The 10720-nt window shown below is 36.7% G+C and overlaps 1 long non-coding RNA gene across 1 annotated transcript in view; it reads right to left on the bottom strand.

Moving 5' to 3' along the window:
* Positions 1 to 4672: 4672 nt before the first annotated feature.
* The window catches only part of LOC120599663 (uncharacterized), a 28968-nt gene continuing 22920 nt past the window's right edge, over positions 4673 to 10720 (bottom strand). Inside the window, exon 3 of the long non-coding RNA XR_005651964.1 lies at positions 4673 to 4752. This is a non-coding gene — a long non-coding RNA (uncharacterized LOC120599663). The remainder of the gene's footprint in view (positions 4753 to 10720) is intronic.

The raw sequence follows: 10720 nt of genomic DNA, 5'->3' as shown, positions 1-10720 counted from the left end.
CTGCCTCAAAAATAAATGGAAGAATGCCTTTCTCCCTCAATCTGGGAAATGATATGAAACCCAGACAAAATTACTTAAGCCCTGTGTCTCACTGTAACCTCCTGAAACCAGTTCTCTTGTCTGTAAAAGGCTGAAATTTATGATGGAGTTTGATGAGAGAATATATGCCGGCTATTCTTTGGTGTCTTATGCATTCTCTTCCTCCAAGCTTATGCTACAACCTTCTTCTGCAGGCATAAATAAAGCCTCTAAGATAAGATTAAATGTCATCTCAGGACATCTCTAAAGCTAGAGGCTCAGGGGAAAGTTGTGAGAAACCGGCTGAAGAGGCATCATCTTCAAAGGATTTTAGGTGCAAGATCTTCAATGGATGTGGTCCTAAATATCCACCAAAATCATCCAAGAGAGAGAGCTGGTATCTCGACCTCCATCTTAAGCGGAGGACTTCAGAGTCAGCTGTGTAGCTGTCAGTCATACATGGTTGTCTCTGCCCCTTCCCTCTCCCGTCCAACTCTGTAGAGTCAGAGATAGCTGGTGAGCAGATAGGGAGTGATGGAAGAGAAAGTTTGTGGAAAGAGAGATGACCACATCCTGCCTTGTCACTGAGTCAGGTGCAAGCTGGGAGCAAGAGGAGCTTTAAATTGATAAGAATTTGAAGATAGATGTTAGAATTACCTGGATTATAACACAATTTGTTAATATCTAAACACGGCAGAAAGTGGTATGGGAACTAAGAGTTCATTTAGAGAAAGAAAAGGAAGAGTGGGTTTAAAGCGAAAGCCGTGAAAAATAATATAGTTGCTGTCTCCTTGCATCTGAACAAGTTTTAATTATCCAATAAATGAGTTATACACACACCACCAAAACATCCTTGCTTCATTAGTGTTTATACCCAAGAGATATGTGTGTGTGTGTGTGTTTACTTCTGTGTATATTCTGTGTATATGCATAAATTTTCCTCACTTCCTTTCCTTGCTGTTAGTGAGACTTAAAATACACATCATGCTTGAGAAACTATACAGTTCCTTAGGCAAAAGGAGTTTGAGAGAGGAGCAATATTTATTAATGTTATATGCAATTTATTTTCCACTTATGAGAAGATAATTCCTTAAAAATGAGATAAAGTGATCCTTAGCCAAAAGTATATGCTAGATAATTTAAGTTTTAATTGAGGAAACTACAGAGCTCAGTAAGCCTTGAGACTCTCCATGGCACATGAGCAATGCCTTTTATCACGGATAGAGAAGGGCAGAAATGAATCAGTCTCAAGATGATTTGCCCCAAATTCTCAGTCATCTTCAATAGAAATAAAATCCATGGGTTTCTTTGACTCTAAAAAATGGGCCTCAAATGGAAATACAAGCACTTTTCATTAATGCAAGTTTAATAAAATGTTTATATTTAGATTTGATTTTTCGGTTGGCACATTCTCTTGGGCTTCTTTGTTTTGCTAAAGAGCTTCCATTCTCTTTCCCCATCAGATTTAACTCTCTGCATATCTATCTCTCTCACTGGAACAGGCTCCTGTCACTTCCATTTTGCCATCACACTTTCTGTGAGTGCTCAGAGAGTTTCAACATAAAATAATTCCTCTTTTCTACAAAAAGAAACTAGAAAAATCTACTTAGAGAGTAACAAGAAAAGTCCTAATTATTTCTGTAGAAATTGACCAAAGAAGCAAGCCCCAAGTGATAGGAAAAAAACAAACAAACACCTTTTTTGCTAAATCTTGAAGTAAAGGATTGATGACTCTTGATGTAGAAAACTTTCATTTGGTTTTATCTGTGAGACTCTTTTGATATCAATATTGTAAGCAAGGGCGACACATCCTATACATTAAGATACTGCTGATTTCTTTTCCTCAAAACAATACAGTATAAAAACAAAAACTTTAAAAGTTTATAGATTTGAGGAAAAAAAAACTTTCAATCAATCTGATATAAGAAAAATTAGGAAGAACAGAGAGGACAGATTAATGTATTCTGTTTATTTTTATTCAGTAGTCCTGATATATAGTTTTATTTATAATAGATTGAACAAGTTGGAGGAAAAGAACGATTATGTAATTGACTGTTAGTTTCTTAGTTTCCCTAGCTTTTGAGATTGTTTTTGTAATGATTAACACCTTTTAACCATAAAAACCCATAATATGGACATTCCACAGCAGAAACCTTTAAAAGGGCTTGTCACTTGATAATCATTAAAATATGCTTTCTTAGATTCAAGCTCTGAAAACAACACTAAAAAAGCTATTGTGCAAAGCAGGAATTTTGATTTTGATTAACAGTGAACCAAATGTGATTGAAGCAGGTTATAATACGTAGTGACATATTGGCTGAACAGATGCTTAAATAGAATGTAACATCTGAAGTTTCTTGTTCATCATTCTCCACTCAATATTTACAATATAAAGTCTCCAAAGAAAAATAGTGTTGTAATCTCTATGTCTAGCATATACATTGGAACTTTCTTAAAAAGTGGAAAATGTTTAAATGACCTGTTAAATAAGAGGTGATGTTTTAATGAAGTAGGTCATTGGCTAGATGAGGATTATGCAACTAGTTTAGGCCGAAAGCTGCTTTTACATCTTCCAGTTTTTAGCCCCTGTTATTTGCTAATGGCATTCATCACTGCCGCTTCCCGCAAAGAAGCATCTCATCCATTTCAAATCCTTCTGTTGATCCTACAGGGGAAGCACTCTAGATATTTCCCTCACATCCAAATACACTTAAATTCTTCTAGTTGATTTCCTTCCCAAAAAGTTTGTACAAATGGTGAATTTTGAGAAAAGATCTGTGTTTGAAAAAGTGAAGAAGTGAGATACAGGTGAAGAGAAAAGCAAGCTTAAAATTATTTGCCTTCCCTAGAGCATTGCCTGTGAATTAGATTACAACCAATGACTCTTTGCTGTGCAGAAGAGATGATTTAACAAGAACGAACATCACACAGTCCTAGCCCTCCATGTAGATGAGCAATGTAATACATATACTGGGCATGTAATACATATACTGGGCATGAATACATACATTCACTAAATACCCATGCTCATATGTCTATCTGTGCATTTACATATGCATACGTCTCTATATGTGCCTGACCAAACTAATGAACTCGTGCTTATAGTTATTAAAAATTGCTTTGTCAAATTTTCTTACTGTTGCAACACCCAGGCCTTCTTTATTTCTACAACACTAACAAAACCCTGGGCCAGGGCTACGGTCACTGACATCCCATGTGTGTGTAGTAGAGACTTAACACTACCAAGGAAAGAGCATTCATTCACTCTTTCAGTATTATTTCTTGAATGTTCACTGTGTGCCAGCTACTGATTGAGGTCTACTGTGAGGAAGAAGACATGTGACTCTGCAGAAAGGGCATTAAAAACCTGATTGAAATTATAATAACTAAGCACTGAATCACTCACTAGAGGGAGTCAATAAGCCCCCTGTCAACCCCAAAAGAAAACATCGCAACTAAAGTTAACAGCAGTTCAGAATAGCCGGAGTGATATATATCCCTAATCATCCTTGATCAGAGTTGTTAAGCAATCTGTACGCCAAGTATGATCAGCGACCAGACCTAAATTTTGTTCTTGTGTATTTATAAGTTGTAATGTTTTATTTAGTTGTTTGGTAAATTGAGTTCATATACCAGTGTGATGAAGTTAACTCCAAAAAACTTCTTTTTGCCCTGAGCCTCGAGGAAAGAATATCAACAGGGTTTAGGTTTTACTAGATATACCTAATTCCACATTGTCACTAGTCTAGTGCTTAGACAGAGACAAACCACCCCTGATTGGGTCTGCACTTACCCTAAATATTTGTAGAGAGGAAAAAGGAGGTTAACCTATTGGCTTCTTAAAAAATTGGTCATAAACTGAATCAGTGCCTAATAGAGGAAATCAATAAAGTACTGGTGTGGATGGTGATAATAACAGTTTACAGATGCTCTTAAGCCCATGAGTCATCATCATTAATTTAGCTCCACATGCATGTAGGCAGAATAATAGGATTCAGACAGACCTCTAAGGGGAAGATCTATCATATTGATCAGGAGCAGCAGGCAGAAAGATGGGCTTTCAGGTATCGTGTCTGACAGCATTATGATGCAGTGAAAGGCAATCGATAGAGCCTTTCCATCTGACTGGACTGCCCACTGCTGGGAACACAGCCTCACATTGCGGCCTCCTTCACTCTCAAGTTCACTTTTAGCCAAGCACTTGGCTTCAAGTCACCTGTACCTGTCCAACCCTGAGCCCTGAGGGTGGGCTTTTGCTTGACTCTTGAGCCATACCCCTTCTTTGTGCTTTCTGTTAATATGTGAAACTTCACTTTGTTCTTTGAACTTGGGTTTCTCAAGTTTGTCAGCACATTTAATGTTCATTTGTTCCTAGAACGGAGGTTCTGCCCTTGGTGTCTGTTATTCTTTTTTTCTTCCTGGGCTTGAAATTTGGCCTCTAAACCCCAGTCAGGTGGCTGGGCTCCTGCTCAGAGACTGTCATGCTTGCCTGTGTGCACTTCCCACTGTCACCTGATGAGAATTTTCAATCACTAAGTTCTTGCAAATAGAGACTACCATTACTTCAAGTTGGAATATATTGTTTACCAAGTATCACTTGCGATTTAGAGCTCACTTACCAGATGCTAAATAGTGTGTAGTGGTCTAGATAGCCCCTCAGCTTCTACAAATAGGTTGTCTTTTCCTTCTGCCTCTTTCAGTCTATCTGGTGCAGTCACTGTATCAAAACCAGTCCTGTCATGGAATATGGTAAGAGGTATGGGAGATGAAAGTTGTCTTCGGCCTTAAGAAGGACCATTAATACACAGCAACTACAATTTAATAAATTCATTAATTATCTTTTATTGATTATTACACACTCAGTGTTGAAATCAGAGCAACAAAAACACAAAAGACAAGATTCTCATTCTCATGAAGCTTGTATTTTAGGTGTGCATGCACACGTGCGTGCGTGTGTGTGTATGTGTGTTGTTGTTGTCATTGTCGTTGTTGTTGTTGTTGTTGGAAAGAAAGGCAGACAATAAAAATCAACACCAGGTTATAAATGGCTCGGTGTAGAGAATCTAAAGAGGTGAAATGATAGAGCTACTTCAAACTGAGTGATTAGGAAGCTTCTCTGGAGGTGACATTTGAAGTGGACATTCGAAGTGATATAAAGGAGCCAGCCAATGGATGATCAAAGAGAACCTATTTCCAGAAGGGGAAAAACCTGGGCAAAGGTCCAAAGAGAGGAATGAGCCTGAGAATGTGAGACTCAGATCAGAGCGGCTGGAGATAGTGGACAGGAAAATAGTGATCGGAATGAGGCTGACGACTTTGGCAGAGGCTGGATCTTGAGTGGTTTTATGAACCAAGGTAAAAAGTTTTGAGTTTAATTTAAACACAATGGGAAGGCATTGGAAGATTTTAAGGAGAGGAGTTACATTTAAATACAGCACATTGCTTCTGGGCAGACAGGAATTCACAAGGAAAGCCTGAGAGGTTGCTGAGATGCTTGTTAGGAGGTTATTGGAGAAAACATATGGGAAGGTGATTGGACCAGGTTATGTAAGTGCAAACAGAGAAAAGTGGAGGAAAATCTGGAGGACTCGTAGAAGGATTTGGTGTGAGATCTCGAATCTTAAGATCTTTATCTTGAGCAAGAAGGCTAATGGTGGTGCTATTTTCTGAGGATGAGAAATATTAGAAAAGTGAGTTTGAAGGAGAAAAATCAAGTGTGCTGCTATTGGCTGTGTAAGTTTCGGTTGCCTGTTAGACATGATGTAAATAAGTTAGCAATGGAGTATATAAATCTGAAAGATGGGAGATGTCAGGGTTAGAGATGGAGAATTGAGATCTGTGAACTAAGAGAAAATATATGTATATTGGTCTTCAATCCTGGTCTCAACATAGAGCTCCTAAATCCCTTGGAATCCTGGGTGATAGCAGTGTCTTTTGTTCTAATGAGGTGGTTCCTGGATAGCTTCTGTATGGGAGCTGGTCATCACAAAGACCAAGCAATGGTTAGACTCTTGGAATTTTCAGTCCCAAACCCCATCCTCCTGGAAAGTGAGGGGGCCTAGAGATTGAGTTAATAATCAATCATGCCTATGTGATAAGACCTTCATAAAAATCCCAATATTACAGCGAAGAGAGAGCTTCTGGGTTGGTGAACATATCTACATGCTAAGAGAGTAGTGCATCCTACCTCCATGAGAACAGAAGCACCTGTGCTCAGACCTCTCCCTATATATCTCTTCACCTGTCTGTCTATCTGTATTCTTCATCCTATCCTTTATTATATGGTAGACTTGTAAATGTAAAAAAACATTTCTCTGAGTTCTGTGAGCTGAGCTGCTCTAGCAAATAATCAAACCCAAGGAAGGAGTTATGGGAACTCCAATATATAGCCTGTCAGTCGGAAATATAGATGACAACCTGGGACTTGTGACTGGCATCTGAAGTAGGGGGTGGGGGCCATTTTGTGAAACTGAGCCCTTAATCCATGGGATCTGATGTGATCTCTAATTAGATGATATCAGAATTTAAATTACAGGACATCCAGCTGGTGTTAGAGAATTGCTTGATGAGTGAAAAACCCTTACATCCAGGGTATTTAGTGTATTTTTCTTCACAGGATCTATCAGCATCAAAGATGGTGTTTGTGGGCTTGGAAGTGAAGGAGGTCGTGTGGTGTATGTGTGGACAGAGAAAAGAAAGTGCAGAAGAGACCTCTGAGGCACTCCAATATCTTGACGCCTCAGAGAGAGAAAGGGGCTTGAGAAGTGGTCAGAAATGTAAAGGAAATATATTTAAAGAGCCTTTATTACATGCTAGTCTTTTATGTAGGTTAACCTGTTTAATCTTTAACTTCCAGAATTAGATAGAAAGTGTAGTCAGATTGTCTCTGTTAGAACCCAAGCTCCTCCATTGGCCCACTGTGTGACCTTGTTACAGAAGCTACAGAAAGATTAGCCTTGTTATAACTGAGTCTCCTTATTTGAAAAAAAAATTTATAAAAATATCTACCTCATAAGCTTGATGGTTGGATTAAATGTGTATATATATATATATATATATATATATATATATATATATATCCTCTAGAACAGTGCCTAGCACATATTATTATTATTAATTTATTTTTTTTTTAGGCAAGGCAATACTTGGTTGACCTCACAGATTGCAAGGACCTTGTCAGTTTACAATCCCCCCCTTTTTTTTTTTTTACACCTATAGCACCTGGTTTTCCTAGGTGGTCTCCCTGTTTAGCTTCCGAGATCAGATGAGATCGGGCTTGTTCAGGGTAGCATGGCCATAGACCCTAGCACATACTAAACATTCAATAAATGTGATATGGCCAAACTCACCAGATTTACATTCTGTCTTGTCTGTGGATTGACTAAGTATACCCCCAAAAAAGTCAGTTAGAGTTAGAATGAGGCAAAAATACCCATACAACTAGCTAATCAAATAATTAGTCTCCATATAAATATATAATATATTGACCATTATTGTAAATTATAAAGAAAGAATAATTGTTTTTAAGAGTGGATTTGTTAATTTTCACCATGTAGACCAAATGGAGGAGTCAATCTCAATAAAACAATAATTTATATAGAAATCATCTATTCATTTCAATTAAATAAAGTAATTCAAGTTTGGCTAATTAAGTCTCGTCAAGAAAGTTGTTGGGAAGCTACTTCAATAAGTAGAGAAGAATGATTTGTATTTAATACACTGGTTGTTTATCTGTAAATTGGTGTTTTAAATTGCTTGAGAGCAATTTGTTCTCTTAAGCAAATTAAATGTTCTTATGTAAGTATTAGACTATTTTATTGGCAACTTTTTTTTATAAAGCAAAGTTAACTTCAGCTTAATTCCTATTCAAATTAATGAAAGTTTCTTTCATTTATGAGCTTCTAAATCTTTTCTACTGGTGTTAAAATTAGGTTCTATTACTAAATTTGAGAAATGAGAAGAATGTCTCTGCCCATGATCCCACTATCCAATTACAATAAATTATGTGGAAGGACTGCTGTTCCTTTGGAAGAAACTGTGAGGAGCATCTGCCAGCCCTGCGAGGTGACAGGTCTGACTGTGATATAATATCTTAGAATTCAAATCCAGTTGAATTTTTGTCTGAGAATACCACAGTGTGTTACATATCACAGACATTCGTTATGTTGGAAGAAAGGAAGAAAAGAAGCGAGGGAACGAGGAGGGAATGAACAAAGGAAGGAAAGGAAGGAGGGAAAAAAGGAGAGGGAGGAAGGAGGAAAAAATCTCCTTGATTAAAGTATGGTTTGGAAGTGCTAGTTTCTGAACATGGTTAGTCGCCAGGGACTGGCTCAGCCTTGGAAAGTTTCAAAAGTTAAGCTGATGTGCTCTGTTGAAATTCACCCAAGAATTGTACACCTTATTGCTAAGGAGTCACACCAGATGTCCTGTCCAAGGACTAATAACATTTATTCCTGTAGGCTACATCCATATGTGAGGAAGCACAAAAAAGAGCATTTCAGAGCTGGTTAGTCAACTTTACGTTATGCTCAGTGCACTGTATCAGGAATACAAAAGCATTTTCCAGATGGCATCATAAAGTCAGTTCATTTTTTGCAAAGCGCTATCTCATTTTTGAGAAATAGTCCCTTGTTTTTCATTCCCCTTGGTCGTTTTAGAATTGCTTTTTTTCCTCACCATAAATGCAACACTTAAACTAGAGGGTCGGGCAAGATATCTGCTGTATATTATAAAAAATGTCTAACAGGCTGTGAGTGTTCAGATACAAATTGATGAAAAGGATAAGATATTGTCTTAACCACTGGGCAGGCCATCGAGGAGACAAAGTGTCAGATGGATATTGGGATGCAACTTTTACTATTAATGATACAACCTGATATAATTCACTTAATCATTCTGTGTTTCAATGTCTATATATGTATGAGAGCTATTCTAACTCTCAGAAATTCTTTTGTGAATCATCCTATTTGAGTTGTTTCTCTACCTGCTTATTACCATGAACTCTGCTGTAGCCAAATTGTTCAACTCAGTTTCTTCCAAATACTCTTTGTACTTTTCCAAATTCATGGCTTTCATCAAGTCTTTTCTTTGGCCTAGAATGTACTTTCCTTCTCTGTCTAGCGAAATCCTACTTGTCCTTTGAGGCACTGATCAATCTTCTTCTCATTGAAGACGTGCATGGATCCATGTCACTCTATGAAATGATTTACACATGTAATTTGACTTATTCATTATGCAGCCCTATGTTTATTGCAGCATTATTTACAATAGCCAAGATATGGAGGCAACCTAGCTGTCCATTGATAGATGAATGGATAAAAAAGATGTAGTATATACATGTGTGCGTGTCTATATATATATAGACACACAATAGAATATTAAGCAGCAATAAAAAAGAGTAAAATCTTGCCACTTGTGACAACATAAATGGATCTATAGGATGTTATGTAAGTGGAATAAGATAGAAAAAGACAAATATCATATGGTTTAACTTATATGTGGAATCTAAAAACAAAACAAGTAAATGAATAAAACAAAAACAGACTCATAGAAACAGAGACCAAAGAGATAATTACCAGAAGGGAGGGGTTGGGGCAATGGGTGAAAAGGGGAAGGGGAATATAGTCAATAATATTGTGATTAGTTAATATGGTAACAGATGATTACTATAATTAGTGGGGTGATCACATTGTAAGGTATAAAAATATTAAATCACTATATTACATACCTGAAACTATCATAACCAATATAAAATTGTATACCAACTATATTTAAATAAAAAAAATAAATTAAAAAAATAACAATCTCACAAAGTAACTATTATGCTTTTTAAAAGATAAAAACATGAGACTCTAATAAAATGCCTATTGCCCAAAGGTGTTATCAGAACTGGATGTGAACTGAGGTTTCTTTGACACTATGAGTTCCTTTCTCAGTCTCTGAGTGACATTTCTTTTTCCTTTGTTGTTGCTATTGTTGCTATTGCTGTTATACTTCTTTCTTAATGTAACAGTTCATGTCACAAATAAATAGTAGATGCCTTAAAGAAAGGAATAGTACCTTTATTTTTCTTACACTAGAATGTAAACTCTACAAGAGAATTTGACTCTGTTATTCACTATTATTACTCTAGCACATAAAGTGAATTAGTACGTGCCTGACACATAGTAAATATTTAGTAAATAAATTTCTGTATGCCTCTTCAGTATCTGGCCTTGAACATAGGGGTTCTCAATAAATATTTGTTCTTCTGGTGCAATGAGACTGTCCCCTCATTAAGAAGTTAGATTAAAATATTATTGGATATTTGCAAAATGCTTTCCCCTTATAACTTTCCACACCTGTTATCCATCTTTGATACTGACCTTGTCTACTTAACATGACTATTCTCAAATCATTAACTGAATTATTTAACTACTGGTTTCTCATGCTGACACTAAACACTGCCACGTTTGTCTCTAGTGATGTAAAATGAGAGGCACGACCTGAGAATTAATCCTCAATAAAAATTGCTTATTAAATATCATTTATTGGTTATTAATCATCTCTATACTAAATACTTCAGTTATATTATTTTAATTCTAACAGAAGAACAATGATTCTTAACCCCATTTTACAGGTTAGGAAACTAGGGCTCAGAGAGATTAAGCGACTTGTTTGGGACCATATAGGCAGTAAAGTGATGAGCTAGGAACAAATTCCA

Source organism: Pteropus medius, unplaced genomic scaffold (genome assembly GCF_902729225.1).
Source record: "Pteropus medius unplaced genomic scaffold, Ma_sr-lr_union100, whole genome shotgun sequence".
Taxonomy (NCBI): domain Eukaryota; kingdom Metazoa; phylum Chordata; class Mammalia; order Chiroptera; family Pteropodidae; genus Pteropus; species Pteropus medius.
This window is presented reverse-complemented; position numbering and strand designations above follow the sequence as displayed.